This window comes from Mus caroli, unplaced genomic scaffold (assembly GCF_978045245.1).
Source record: "Mus caroli unplaced genomic scaffold, Mus_caroli_1 scaffold_3, whole genome shotgun sequence".
In the NCBI taxonomy this organism is placed as follows: Eukaryota; Metazoa; Chordata; class Mammalia; order Rodentia; family Muridae; genus Mus; species Mus caroli.
The window spans coordinates 125,564,004-125,578,680 of record NW_028227258.1 but is presented as its reverse complement, the minus strand read 5'-3'; the positions used below and the strand labels follow the sequence as shown (position 1 = coordinate 125,578,680).

The 14,677-nt window shown below is 43.1% G+C and overlaps 1 long non-coding RNA gene across 1 annotated transcript; it reads right to left on the bottom strand.

The window, feature by feature from the left end:
* Window positions 1-329: 329 nt before the first annotated feature.
* On the bottom strand, window positions 330-11,181 carry LOC110290585 (uncharacterized). The gene is made up of 3 exons (XR_002377460.3): window positions 11,022-11,181; window positions 5,238-5,339; window positions 330-761 (listed from the first exon to the last, which is right to left on the bottom strand). It is a non-coding gene; the product is annotated as an uncharacterized LOC110290585 (long non-coding RNA).
* Between the last annotated feature and the right edge of the window lie 3,496 nt (window positions 11,182-14,677).

Below are 14,677 nucleotides of genomic sequence, written 5' to 3'. Positions count from 1 at the left end.
GCTACTTTTCACACTGCAATTTATTTTTATAATGTGAAATTAAGTTGTGAGATAAGTTTTGCAACAATGCTGGCTGTACTCTCCAGTTATGAAATGCATATAAAAGTAATTGTAAAAACAATTGTATGTTTTAAGTGAATTATTAGTACAGGTAATACTTTTACTAGAAGGTTACTAATGGAAATATGAAATTTGTTTAAATTTATTACTGTAGATACAACTTTGAGAACTTTGTCACCCCAGAATATGAAGCATTTTCAAGAAGCATATAACATTAGACACTACTTCCCATTAGAAGGTGGTGACTCCCTGTCTGAGCACTAGAAGCCTTGGCTTCATTCCTAAGAACTGGGGGCTCCAACTCTCTCTTTGCCCAGTTGCCCTGTCTGCAAACCAGACCAGGCATAAGTCAATCTTTCCTCCTATGAAGTCTCAGGTCATTACAAATAAAAGAAAGTTTATGAATAAAAGTTTTATTTTGGGTCATGGCTTTGTTGATAGCCTCACTAAGCACTGGCTGCCTGCCTATTCTAACGCAGTTCGCCCACCTCCTTGACTATCCTGGCCGAAGGAGTTTCCTCTTTTTTCAGATTTGCATAAACAGGGTCATGCAGCTACACACCCCTTCTGTGGGCTGAGCTTGACAGAGTCCGGGTGCGCAGGCTCTTGGATCTGAGACTTCCCGGAAGCTTTGCTTCGTGTTTCCTGTGTTATCCGTGCTGTTTAGCGGTCATCGTGATTATTCATTACGATTGTAGTTTCTGCCGTTTCAATCAAAAGTAGGTTACTAGTGCTTGAAACAGAAAGTCAGTACAATAGAAATTGTTTTGTAGCTATGTTCACTGACTATGATCATAATGAACTGTGATAAGATTAACTAGTAAAGCCAGGCGGTGGTGGCGCACGCCTTTAATCCCAGCACTTGGAAGGCAGAGGCAGGTGAATTTCTGAGTTCGAGGCCAGCCTGGTCTACAGAGTGAGTTTCAGGTCCGCCAGGGCGATACAGAGAAACTCTGTCTCGAAAAACAAAACAAAAACAAAACAAAACAAAACAAAACAAAAAAGGTTTTAAAAAAAGATTAACTAGTAAGATATTTTCAGCATAAGTATATTGCATTAGGATAAAACACTAAGGGGAAATAGGAAGAGTAATGGCAGTTGAAACAGAAGAAGAAATAGAAGTTTATTGAAGTTTTGAACAAATAATGATAGGCTTCAAACAGTGTGATGTTTATGTCTTCACTGAGAAGGAATAAAATCACTTTAAAAAATACAACTGGTTGTAGTGATTTGCGCCTAGGATATCAGGACTTGGGAGACTGAGGCAGGAAGGTTGTAAATTTGAGGACATATGGAAGACTGTCTCCATGGCCCACTCTATTCATCTCTCTTCTTAGCTCCCAAAAAGGAGATTCTCAGCCATCCTACCAAGGAGCCTTGGTAGAATGAGGGTGGGTTTGTCAGTTTGGGCTGCTCCTGTCTTTCTGCTTCAGTATGCTAGCACTTAGTGGATTGAGAGTGGGGACGTGGGGGCCCAGGAAGCTGGAGGATGGGAGGGGCCCTCTCCCTTCTGTTCTAAACCTTTTCAGCTTCAAATGTTTTCACCTTGATGGCCACACCATTTCCAACTCCTCCAGACAGTAGCCCAAAAGCCCCAGCCCCTTTGACATCTGGTTGAGGAAACCCTTCAGAGCTCCACTGTGTGTATCATGAGCATCCTGGCATCTGCTGGCAGCACTGTGTCCCACATCCTGCTTTAAAGTCAGAGCTTCTCCTTCATCTGAGGAAGTTGTCTAATAGTGTGTTCAGAGTAGATTGCCCAGAGGGCACAGCCCATGAGGCCTCAGGCAACACTCAGATCTGAAGCTATGAAACTGAGAAAGAGCTGGAGGCTTGCAAAGACTTGCTGGTGTCTCCTTGTTGCAAGACATAGTTCAACCTCATGGTCCTGAGAGCCTGTTCTCAGGGGTTCCTTGTCACTGGGCAAGTCTCGTCTTGGGGTTCACAGCAGCCAGTCTTGTCTTTCCTAGTGGACTCACGGACTCAGGGTGCCGTTCCTGTCTCCAAAGAATTCCCTGCCATTGTGCAGAGCTGTCCCACTGAGTTCCTGAATGCTGGGCTCCTGCTGTCCTGAGTAAGCACAGGGTGAGAACATCAGCCCTCTGGGCTGGGTCCCTGGTGTCCTCAGGAAAATGTGTGGTCTCTTCAGTTTTATACACCTCTCGATAGTCCTCGGTGAGATTTTTGGATCAGCCACAAAGAGCACCTCCCACTCTTGCAGAGGCCAGTTGCTTAGTAGACAATGCTGTGGCAGCCCTGCCTCCCTCTCCCAGCTGGCTCAGAGTGAGAGGAGGCTCTTGGCTTCTTGGGGACTTTATCATTGAGCGTCTATGGTCTGGCCATTCTTTTGCCTTCCCTGTCTGTAACGCACCCACTGTGGGTCATGTCTTCCCTCCCAAAGCCATCAACGATTGTGTCCCATCTCTGGGGGCATCCTCTGTTTATTCCCACTCATGGTCAAAGATGGAGTTGTGGTGTTCTTTTTGCCTCTGTTCTCCCACCCACCCACACTTGTTCTTGGCAGTTCAGAAAAAAATCTTGGCACTCCTCATACAGGGACCAGCAAATGCTCCTTGCCAAAAGGGTTCTGACATCAAGCCTGCTTCCTGCTAATGGCCCGAACTCTCTCCAGCTGTTTCCCAACACCCACAGAGAGAGTGGGGTGAGCTTGACCCCAGAAAGCATCTCTCTGTGTGCTTCTGAACTCCCTGGAGGCTCTTCAATAGCCACCATGTATCACCAAGTGTGAGTGCATGGCTATATGGCTAAGCTCAGGACTCCACAGTGCAAGTAAGCTCACCAACCATCAGTTTGCTGGGACAGAGTCAAGTCTTGCTAACCAATGCTGTAAGTCTACAGTCACAACAGGTCTGTAGGGACTCGAGAAGTGAAAGGACTGAGCTCAACTTCCAGTCCCTACTTAAAAGCTAGGTGTGGTGGCATTGACAGTGATTCCATTGCTGGGGCAGTGAAGAACAGCAGATCCCTAGAGCTCACTGGTCACGTAGTCTTGTCAACTCGTGAGAAGCAACACCCAAGGTTGACCTCTGATCTACACATACACACACACACACACACACACTCACATCCTCATACACAGACACACACATGTACCCTCCCTCCGCACAAAGCATGTATAAGCTCACAAGAAGCAACCACAAAGGGAAGCCACCCATCTGCAATTCCCAGGGCTGTTGAGTATACTCAGATAATAAGCCAAATATTCCCTTCAAGCAGCTATATTCTTGCTAAGCAGATCTTGTGTCTTCCTGATTTTTACTATGCTGCTTTACAAATATCAAAAACAAAGATATCTCACCACTCTAGTGCTTTCACTCACTGGTTTGAATTTTATGTATCAGTTTTCTCAGTACTTACTGCAATGAATTTAGCTTACACAATGGTAATACACTAGCATGTGTCTCTTTCAGGATAAAACCTGAGTGTTCCCATTTAAAACCACTTCAGCAATGAATACACATGATCTACTTCTTTTTTGTTTTGTTTTATGTTTGTTTTTGTGGGTGCAGCAGACTTTATTGGTGGTATTAAAAAGAGTAGGGCTCCTTAGACCTCTCCCATTAATGTGGGGGTCTGGGATAGAAAACTGTGAGGGAGATCTTGGGGACGGAGTTGGGACAGGGACTCCTCAGCAACCAAGGGCTTCTCTCTTGCTCTCAGTGTCCTCGCTGGAGTGGGTGGGCCAGGGTTTCTTACTCCATTGGGGACCATGTAGGCCACGAGGTCTGCAACTCTGTGTCATGCCAGGAAATGAGCTCTACAAAGTTGTCATTGAGAGCAACGCCAGCCACAGCATCAAAGGCAGAGGGGTGGGAGTTATTACTGAAGTCGCAGGAGACAACTTGGTCCTCAGTGTAGCCTAGGATGCCCTTCACTGGGCCCTCAGATGCCTGCTTCACCATCTTCTTAATGTCATCATACTTGGAAGGTTTCTCTAGGCGGCATGTCAGATCCACAATGGATACAATGGGGGTAGGAGATCATGCCATGCCAGTGAGCTTCCCGTTCAGCTCTGGGATGACCTTGCCCACAGCCTTGGCAGCATCAGTGGATGCAAGAATGATGTTCTGGGTAAACTCATGGCCATCATGACAGAGCTTTCCAGAGGGGCCGTCCATAGTCTTCTGAGTGACAATGATGGCATGGACTGTGGTCATGAGTACCTTCCACAAAGCCAGAGTTGTCCTGGAAGATGGTGATGGGCTTCCCATTGATGACAAGACTCCCATTCTCAGCCTTGACTTTGCCACTAAACTTGCCATGGGGAGAGTCATCCTGGAACATGTAGACCATGTAGTTGAGGTCAATAAAGGGGTCATTGATGAGCAACGGTCTCCACTCTGCCAACTGCAGATGAGAAGGCAGCCCTGGTAATCAGGTTAAATCCGTTCACTCTAACCTTCACTATCGTGTCTAAGGGATGATGCTGGCACAGGCACTGCATAAGATGCAGCTGTCTCTAGAACAGGGAGGATCAGAGAGCCCTGATGCCCTTCCTTGTGGAAAGCAGCGTTGAGTTCCTTTGGGGAAACCTGTTTATCAACTAATATGCCCAAGACAGCTCTTTGTGTAGAAGAGCTTGTGAAACACATTTTGAATGGTTAGATAGCTTAGGATGGTTTAAATTATATGAAGTGTCTCAGTTCTGAACAATTTATAGGTCTTAGGTCACCAGCCTGGCTCTAGTCATCTGGACTCGGGATTAATGAGGGAAAGGGGAGTGTGGTGAGGGAGGAACTGAAAATTAAAGTATAAAAACTGGCTTCTGAGGGTGTTGGCATTCACCAGATGGGACACAAAGGATGACGAGTTTGTGGAGAATATATCAAAGTCCACGTGGCTAAAGAGAACTAGAAATACCCATGGGACATCTGGAAGCATCCAGAGTTCAGCTAAGAGGTCAAGAGCTATTGCATCCTGGTCACTTTGTGAAGAAGAAAATCCCCAAAGAATGCAGAAAAGAAATGGCCAAAGAGTAAAGGAAAAGTGAGAGAAACTACAATGCCCCTAGAAGAAAGGAGAGGAAATGTCATCAAAGGCACATGAGACAGAAAAACCAAGTAAGAAAGACCAGGTTTTCATTCGTTGACAGCAAGAGGCAAGCTCAGTCTGAGCTGCAGACACAACAGGGACACAGCCTGATATGAGCACCATACCTTGTTAGCGTTGCCTCAGGATCACAGAGCTGGCTTTGCTTCTCTCTGGGTGCCTCCATCATTTGTAGCTGTTCCATGACTCAGCTGAGACCTTTCCATACTCTGAAAGCAGAAGAGAAGGGAGAAGAGAGTGTGGGATGTGATTCGCAGCTCTGGAACCAAAGCCAGACCTTTCCCAGTGGTTCCTGATTCAGGCTGTTGGCTGGAATGCCCAGTGGGAGCTAAAACATCATTTTAAAAATGCTATCTCTGTTAACTGCTAGTTTGACCAGCCAGCACTGTGGAATTTAAGGCTGACCTCCTAACAACAATATTGGTAAGGGAGGGCTCCACATTTTAATATTTTATAGCCTTTAATACTAGCCTTGGTGTCAGACCATACCATCTGAACACCACCACCACCACCACCACTAACAACAAAAACAACACAATGAAAGGAAAACACACATGGCTTAATTCTTTGCTGGCTTTTAATGATTGCAAATTACTTGTGAAAAGAAAGCATGGGTGGCAGCAAAGGCTTCTACAAGGATGATGACTTACATTCCCAAAGTCTATTACCTTGAGATGCTCAAGTATGTAAGAGGACTAGAGGTCAGTGGGTTAAATATGTAGCACTTTTACACGAATAAATAAATAAATATAAAAATAAAAAACAAAAAACTCCTTCCAAACATAGGTTTAGTTAAATAGGATTTATTTACAGGGCGAGCATGTCATACCATATGACTCATGTCCTACCTACATTTTCCTGTTGGAACTTTTCTTGCTAACAGATGTTCTAATTTTGTGTTGGCACATCCCCACAGTTTGATGGAGTTATAGCTTCAAATGGGTACCAGTTGATTGTTGTATATTTAAATGTTCTTCGGGGCTGTGCCATCATCTTGTTCCTCTTAGAAAAAGTTAAACTTATGAAGAAAATGTCTTATGACCTCATTACTTATGCATATAAATAATATTTTATCTGGAGGCAAACAGAAGTCCCCAAATATCCAGAAGCATCAAAACTGTAAACTAAAAGGGGAGGGGGGGAGCCCTTTTACTGTGTTTGGAGAATATCCTAAAACAAGTTCCCCAAAATATGGTCTGCCTGCTCTTCGAACTGGATGAGAAGCAAGCATGGGCTCAGTCCAAGCCAAATTTGCCAGATAATCTAATATTCAAGTAAAATCAAATTAGTTTTACAAAATTTTTAATTTGCAAAGCTGATGTAACACACACACAGGGAACCTTAAACCATAATATATAACAACTAGTTAGTTATTATAAACAAATAATTATTTTGTTATAACAAAACATGTATTTTATTTTCCTTCCTAAGGATATAATTCTGCAAAGCCAAACATTCCACAGTTATTTCTTAAGCTGTCATATTGTGTCCTGGGCCATACCATGGGCTCAGGCACCCTTTTTGTAAAACACACTTATCTGTGAAATGGAAACCCTTATTAGCAAGAGTCATAGGAGAGAGGGCTTCAGAAGATGGACCAGAAGCAAGCCAGAGAGCCTGCATTAAAATTCTGACTAAAAGAGCTGTGTGACCTTGGGAAAGTCACCTGGTCAGCCAACAGTGAGAAGGGATCCGCAGAAGGGTGAAGAAAGTTATTCCAGAAAAAACAGATGATAGTAGCCCTAGATACTCAAAGGTGGGAGTCTCAGGGACCCTTCTAGAGGCTACAAGCCACTGGTATGCTCTTGCAATATAACACTGCTTTGCTTGCTGACAGATGGGGCTTACACGATCCCATGTTATGACCTTGGCAACCCACTGACATTCACTAAAAGTCCGAGTTGTCTGATGGTGTCCCACTTATGCTGAAGCTGCAGCTTCTAAACCCACATCTGCTTCTTTTAAGAAGAGGTGAAACAAAGTCAGTGCTACATCACTAGTTTGTACAACCAGTTGATGGATGACATCAGTTCAGCATCCCAACAGGTTAGATATAATGGAGTCGTCACCACTGTGTAACACCTTTTTAAGAGTCCACCGAGCTTGAAGATCAATCTTTCCGTTTCTTATAGTGAAGGTCCTGTGCTATGCTCTTCCTTGCCTATGCGTTGGGCCACATTAAACCTTGTCATGTTTCTGCACCAGGGAGCCCTGCATGTGAATTGAGTTTGAATAGCCTAATGACAGCAGTTGGTTCTCTCTCTATCTGTGAGATGGCAAAGTAATCAAATGAGAGGTGCTTAAGTCTTCACATTAGAAGATAGTGTCTTAGTCAGGGTTACTATTGCTGTGAGACCATGTGATACTCTTGCTTCCTTCCTAACCAAAATTAAGTTAGGGAGGAAAGGATTTATTTGGCTCATACTTCCAGATCATAACCCATCGCTGAAGGAAATCAGGTCAGGAACCTGGATGCAGGAGCTGATACAGAGGCCATGGAGGGGTGCTGCTGACTGGCTTGCTCCTCATGGTTTACTCAACCTGCTTTCTTATGGAATCCAAAACCACCATTCTAGGGATGGCTCAACCCCCAACAGTCTGGAACCTCCACCATAAATCACCAATTAAGAAAATACCCTACAGGGGATTGGCCTGCAGCTGGATCTTGTCTATGCATTTTCTTAATTGAGGCTTCCTCCTCTCTGGTGACTCTAGCTTGTGTCAAGTTGACATAAAACCAGCCAGTATAGATAGGAAGCAACCTGGTTTGATAGTAAAGGCGTGGAAAACACACTTAGCTGAAAGTGGGTTCCCATGGAAGATGGAAGATGGGGTATGTAAATTTAACTTTTATTTGCCTGATGTAATTGTTTTCTCCAAGGCTTGCTGTCTCCATCTGCTAATCTAGGCCTAGTCCTGTTAGCTCCTGGCCTTTATACAATCTAATCTAGGCCTAGAATGTTTTCAGGCTCTGAGACTTACTGCTGAATAAGCTTGCCCTTTCTAGTTCTTTCTGATCTCTGGCTGGCTGGTTCAACTCAGCTGTTCTGGCTCAAACTCCTCTCCAAGCTGACTGATTCAATCTGATGTCTTTCTCAGCCTCTGACTGACTTGCTCTGCTTGGTCTCAAACTACCTTTGGCAATTCCATCTAAGCTTCTGGCTCCTTCTCATCCTCTGATTCATTCTGTCTTCACCTGAGTCTAGCTTGTTCTCTCGTCAACCTGTCCCTGTAAAATTCTCCCTATAAAACTGCTTCCTTCCTCCTGCACTGCTCTCTCTTAAGTAGCTTCTCTTTCTTCTCTGTTCTTATGAGAGTTTGGGCAGATCCTATTCTGCCAAATCTTTCTCTGATTTGTCACTTTGTCTGCCGCTCTATTAGACATCCTTTTTACACATGGGTGCTTCCTTCTATAAACTAACTTTACTTTCATTGTTTGATATTAAAGGTGTGTACTAAGGGCATGTCTGTATTCCACCCAGAGGGATTAAAGGTGTGTGCTAAGGTTGAGCCACTCCACAACTAGAAACAGATTTTCCCAGACAACAACACAATCTCAGGGTTCACAGTGATCAAATATCCTGTAATGGGGTATAGCTATGAATGGAGCTGGCAATATGCTATATGGTTATAAATATTGGTTCTGCACATACTAGCTTTTCAAATGGGAAAATTACTCAAGTTCTCTATGTTTTGTAAAGTACATACTTATAAAACAGGTAATGAATGCTGGTTTGTTGTAAGTAATACAGCACTGGAGGAGATGTTGAGTGTGAAGAAAGGCTGTGGCAGGGAATAAACAGAATGTAATTTCCAGTGTCTTAGGGTTCCATTGCTGTGAAGAGACACCATGACCAAGGCAACTCTTAAAAGGAAAACATTTAATTGGGTCTGGCTTACTGGTTCAGAGGTTCAGTCCGTTATCATCAAAGATATGGCAGTGTGCAGGCAGGCATGGTGCCAGAGGAGCTTAGAGTTCTATATCTTGATCCGAAGACCAACAGGAGAAAATTGGCTTCTAGGCAGCTAGGAGGAAGGTCTCAAAGCCAACCCCCACAGTGACATACTTCCTCTACCAAGGCCACATCTCCTAGTAGTGCTACTCCCTGGGCCAAGCATATTAAAACCACCATACCAGTGAAGACCTAAAATTGCTCTTAACATTTAGCATTAAAAAAAAATCACAATGTTAAATATGCTTCAAGATGAAGTTGTAACTGAAGGTCACAAAATATGAATGAAGAGTGAATTGGAAATGTTTTAAGAAAAGCATTTCTTTTTCTTATAGATACCCTACCTACCACACACAGTAGGAACTTCATCCTCCTTTTTATAATTACCCCACCTACCACACAGTGGGAACTTCATCCTGCTTGTTAGATTTACCCTGCCTACCACACAGAGGGAATTTCATCCTGCTTGTTAGATTTACCCTGCCTACCACACAGTGGGAATTTCATCGTGCTTGTTAGATTACCCTGCCTACCACACAGAGGGAATTTCATCGTGCTTTTCTGATCCCTTCTAATTCTGGGATTCTGTAAGTAGCTAACGCCCACTGGGAAGAGGAAGAGGATCTTACATCTGCCATAATTTTGTCCAAAGCAGATCGGGCACTGAGAGCTTCATGAGACTGGCTGTATTTTTTTTTTTCCAAGAAATTTAGAATAGAGGTTCTGATCTAGAACAATGAGAATATTTAGAATAGGTAGATTTAGAATAACTACAATATGTTAAATAAAGGCTGGGACCGTCAGACCACTAAGTCTCACTCTCGGAGTTTCTAATTCAGTTTCTTCTGGAATGGGATCTGGGGGTTATTTAACAAAAACTAGTTCTCACAATTTATTCAGAAGTTAATCTATAAGCAAATTATATTAGTTCAGGATTTCGCAAAAAAAAAAATTACGAAAAGTTCAGTAACATTTGAATTTCAAATAAAATAAAACATTTCAACTTTGTATCCGGGACCCTTCCAGTGGTCATGGCAGGAAGGAAAGTGAACAGCAAGGAGGTAGAAATGCAAATCGGGTCAGATTGACTTCTTCAACCTGGACCAAGACTTTGGGAAGTCTGGTCTCAGGTAGTTTATTCCCAACTAATTTAAACACAGTATAAGCTGGAAAAAAAAGTTTCCTGGTATAATACAATCTCTGGTGTACAAGGAATCATAATTATATTGAAACTCATTTCGTCTAAGAAGATGGGTTCTAGAAAGAGGCTGACTGTACTAGTTTAAGGGCCTACGGGAAGGCTCTGGCCTAGTGTGGTCATACAGATAGGGATGTCTTCTGGGCTGTTAGCTACCTCTGGTCCTGGCTGTGGGAGCTTGGGGGAGACCCTGACCCTAAAGGACATTTAGATTCCTGGCCACCTTCAGTTCTGGCTGTAGGAGCTTATGGCCTGGCTCAATAGATAGACACCACAGATCATCTCCAGTTCTCAGCTTGTTGGATGGAAGAACAGGTTTCATATCTATTCCTTTGAGAGGACAACCCTGTTTACACAACACTGCTGGTTTTCCCTGGAGAACTGTGGACACAAAGACCTTCACACCTTCACGCTGTGCTCCCAACAACTTAGCATATGTTTTGTAATATCTGGGACCATTTGGACATACACACTAACAAAATAATGTATTTATCTGAAATTCCATTTTCAGTACACACCTTTTATGCTATCTGACAACAGACTTTCTGCTTCTTGCTGTAGGTGAGCTATTTGTACTACTCATCCCCTGCCCCACCTGCCAATTCTTGTGTGTTGAAATCCTGGCCCCTCCCCCCATTCGATGGTTTGAGAAAGTGGGCTTGAGAAGATGTTTGGGACATGAGAGAAGAGGTTTAGTGAGTGGGATACTGTGCTTGTAAGAGACCTCCAAACTCCTGTACCTTGTTGCTGTGTGAGGATCAAGATGAACACCATCTGCAAGCTGGGAAACACGTTCTTACTGGACATCAAGTTGGCTTTGCAATGATTGTGAGCATCCAAGCTTTTAGAACTGTGAGTTACAAATCTCTGTTGTTTATAAGCCACCCAGCCCGTGGCGTATTATCACAGTGGTCTAAGCTAAGACATCACTATAGCAAATTACCAGAAATTCAAGGGTTCAAGGGTTGCTCTGAGCAACATAACAGTTTAGAACTCTGGTGATCAGAGCTCTAAAAGATATTCATAAGGCAACCTTCTGTTTAGAAACCATTTTCATTTCCAAAGCCGACTGGACAGTTCTTTCTGGATCTCAGCTCCTATCACAACCATGGCCTAGTCTCTTTCCTTTTCCTGCCTTCCTCTATTAAAGACTCTTGTAACTACAAGAGGCTTGTTTGCTCACAGGTAATCCAGGATAGTTCATGGACCTCAGAATTCCAGTTAATCACAGCTACAAAACATTTGTTACATTAACTGACAGTCACCATCTTCTTCAATCAGGGTATGACCTTTACAAAGGCCATTAGATTGCCTACCTTGCAACTCTCTCGACATTTATGTGCATTGCTGCCAGCTAACCCCATGTCTTAGTCACTCTTCTATTGCTGTGAAGAGATACTATGACCAAGACAACTCTTATAAAACAAAGCATTTAATTGGGGGCTTCTTTACACTTTCAGAGGCTTAGTTCATTATTATCATGGCAGGGAGCATGGCGGTGTGCTGGTAGGAGCAGTAGCTAAGAGCTTTACAGCCTGATCTGTAGGCAGATATGCACGCACGCGCGCGCACACACACACAGAGACAGAGAGACACAGAGAGACAGAGAGACACAGAGAGAGACAAAGAGACTGGATCTATTGTTGGCATGAGGAACCCCCAGTGACACACCTACTCCAACAAGGCTATACCTCCTAATCTTTTCACACTCCTTCACTCCTTCAAAATCTTTACACTCCCTGGTTGGCTAAGAACTCAAATATATGAACCTAATTGGGGCCATGCTTATTCAAACCACCACACTCCACAATAAAAAGTTAAAGTATGGGGCTGGAGAGATGGCTCAGCGGTTAAGAGCACTGACTGCTCTCCCAGAGGTCCTGAGTTCAAATCCCAGCAACCACATGTAACAAGATCTGACGCCCTCTTCTGGTGTGTGTCTGAAGACAGCTACAGTGTACTAACATAGAAAAATGTTTAAAAACAAAGTATGATCCTATTTGAAGAAATTTAATGGTTGGCATTAAATTAAACATTAAAGTTCAATAACTGCCACAGTTAATAAAAACAATCTTCTCTGGGAATAGTGGCTCATGTCTATAATCCCAGTCTATGGGAGACTGAGGCAGGGGGATTATCATGAGTTTATAGCTATCCTGGGCTACCCATACCCTGTATGACAGCGAGCTTCAGGTTAACCTGAGATATAATGAAACTGTGACTCAAAACAAAACAAAGTAAAACAAAACAATTTTCTCCTACTACCAAGTTGCCTTGCAGGAAAGAATAGATGTCTATAAAAGTCTGTTTTATTTCAGAAAGAAAGAAAAATCACATGGGCTGGGACAAGGGCTCAATGAGTAAAATGTCTGCAGTGGAATTCAGAGGACCCAATTTGGATTCCCAGAAGCCATATTATGCAGAACTGCGTGTGTCTGCAATGTCAGAATATACGGCGAGATGGGAGGCAGAAATGAGAGAAGGCCTAAAAGCTCTTGGATCAGCTAGCCTGGGATACATATCGAGGGACAAATAACAGCAGAGCACGTTTCAAACAAATGAGAAGGAAGGCATGGCATGAGTGATTGTCCTCTGACCTCCGCACGTGCTATGGCATGCACTTTCACACACATTCACACAAAGATTAAAAAAGAGAGAAATTACTGAGTGAGAGGCCAAATATTCAAATGACTAGCTTACCCAACAGTGTGTGAAACTGTTCTACAAATATGAATCTGTCATTAAAGAGCTCAAAGAGACTGTGTCCCTCAGTCTGCTGGCTATCACGAAAGCTAATGAACTAAGTGTATGGACACAATTGCTGTCCCCTGGCCACATGAGCCGATCTTATCTTGGTCATTGCAAACTCTTTCTGTTTGAAACACCTTTTAAAAGTCACCACTTTCTAGAATCCTACTAAACAGTCAAGTCCTCAGACAGCACCGATCAGTGTGTGAAACTATTAATTTGTTTAGGATTTTGTCTCTTGAAGAGAGACTTTAAATCCTCTGAATTGACAGAATTGTCTATTCCCTATTCTAGCAGAGATTTCTTTTCTTCTCTTTCTTCTTTTTCTTTTAGTACAGGGCTGTACCCTGTTGGATGGCCTGGAATCCAATACATAGACTAGACTGGCCTTGAACCCACAAAGATCCACTGGCCTCTGTGTTCCTTGTACTGGGATTAAAGCTTTACCCACCCCCTCTCATTCTTAAAACAATAAAAATTCAAGTATTTACTAAGTACATACATTTGAGAAGTTTTATAAATGGAGACTACAATGTATCACTGGTAGGAAAAATAGGAGTGGGGGGAGGAGAAATCTGAGGGTCAACATGGGCACAGCCTACAACTTCTAAAGCAAAAGGAAACATAGTAACATGCAAGCCTTTTCTTGGTATTTCCTCTTCCACCTCGCTTTACTCTAGTTTTCTACACTATCAACTCATCTCTATTCCCCCGAGGTTGCAGCCCCAAAGCATACACTTAGGGCTTTTATTGTTGCAATGAAACACCGTGACCAAAAAGTTGGGGAGGAAAGGATTTATCAGGCTTACACTTCTGTATTACTGTTCATCCTCAAAGGATGTCAATACAGGAACTCAAGCAGGGCAGGAACTAGAGGCAGGAACTGATGCACAGGTCATGGAGGTAGCCAGAACCTAGAGGATAAGCTATGTGTGTTACAGAGGGCAGAGCTGGAGAAGTGACTCAAGCTCTTTGGAGGAGCCCAGAAGACCTGGCGTGAATCCCAGATAATTGGATATTGAGTTATTTATACACTTAAGAGTTTGGTTTTGCTCGGCTCAGGGTGCTGCTCACTGGCTTGCTCTTCATGGCTTGCTCACCTCGCTTTCTTATAGAACACAGGACCACCAGCCCAGGGATGGCACCACCCACAATAAGCTGGGCCTTCCTCTCCATTACTAGGTAATTAAGAAATGCCTTATATCTGGATTTTAGGGAGGCATCTTCTCAATTGAGGTTCCCTCCCTTGAGATAACTTTAATTTGTGTGTCAAGTTGACATAAGACTAGCCAGCACAATTGACCCCTTGTCAATCGGATACACAAACACATCACTATTAAGCCATACTTTCCTATCTTCATCCCCAAGACATCTTATTAAAAACACAAATAACTTTAAAAGTCTCACTGTCTTTAAAATTTAAACACATTAAAATTACAGCTTCTTTAAAATATCCAGTCTAAAAATCGAAAGCCTCTTTTAAAAATTCAAGGACTTCTGTAGAAATCAAAATTAAATCAAATGCCTCCTTCAAGAGAGAAGAAGCAGAGCGCAGTTATAATCTGAACTAAGCAAAACCAAATCCCAACTGTATAAATAACTCAATGTCCAATTATCTGGGATTCACTCCAGGTCTTCTGGGCTCCTC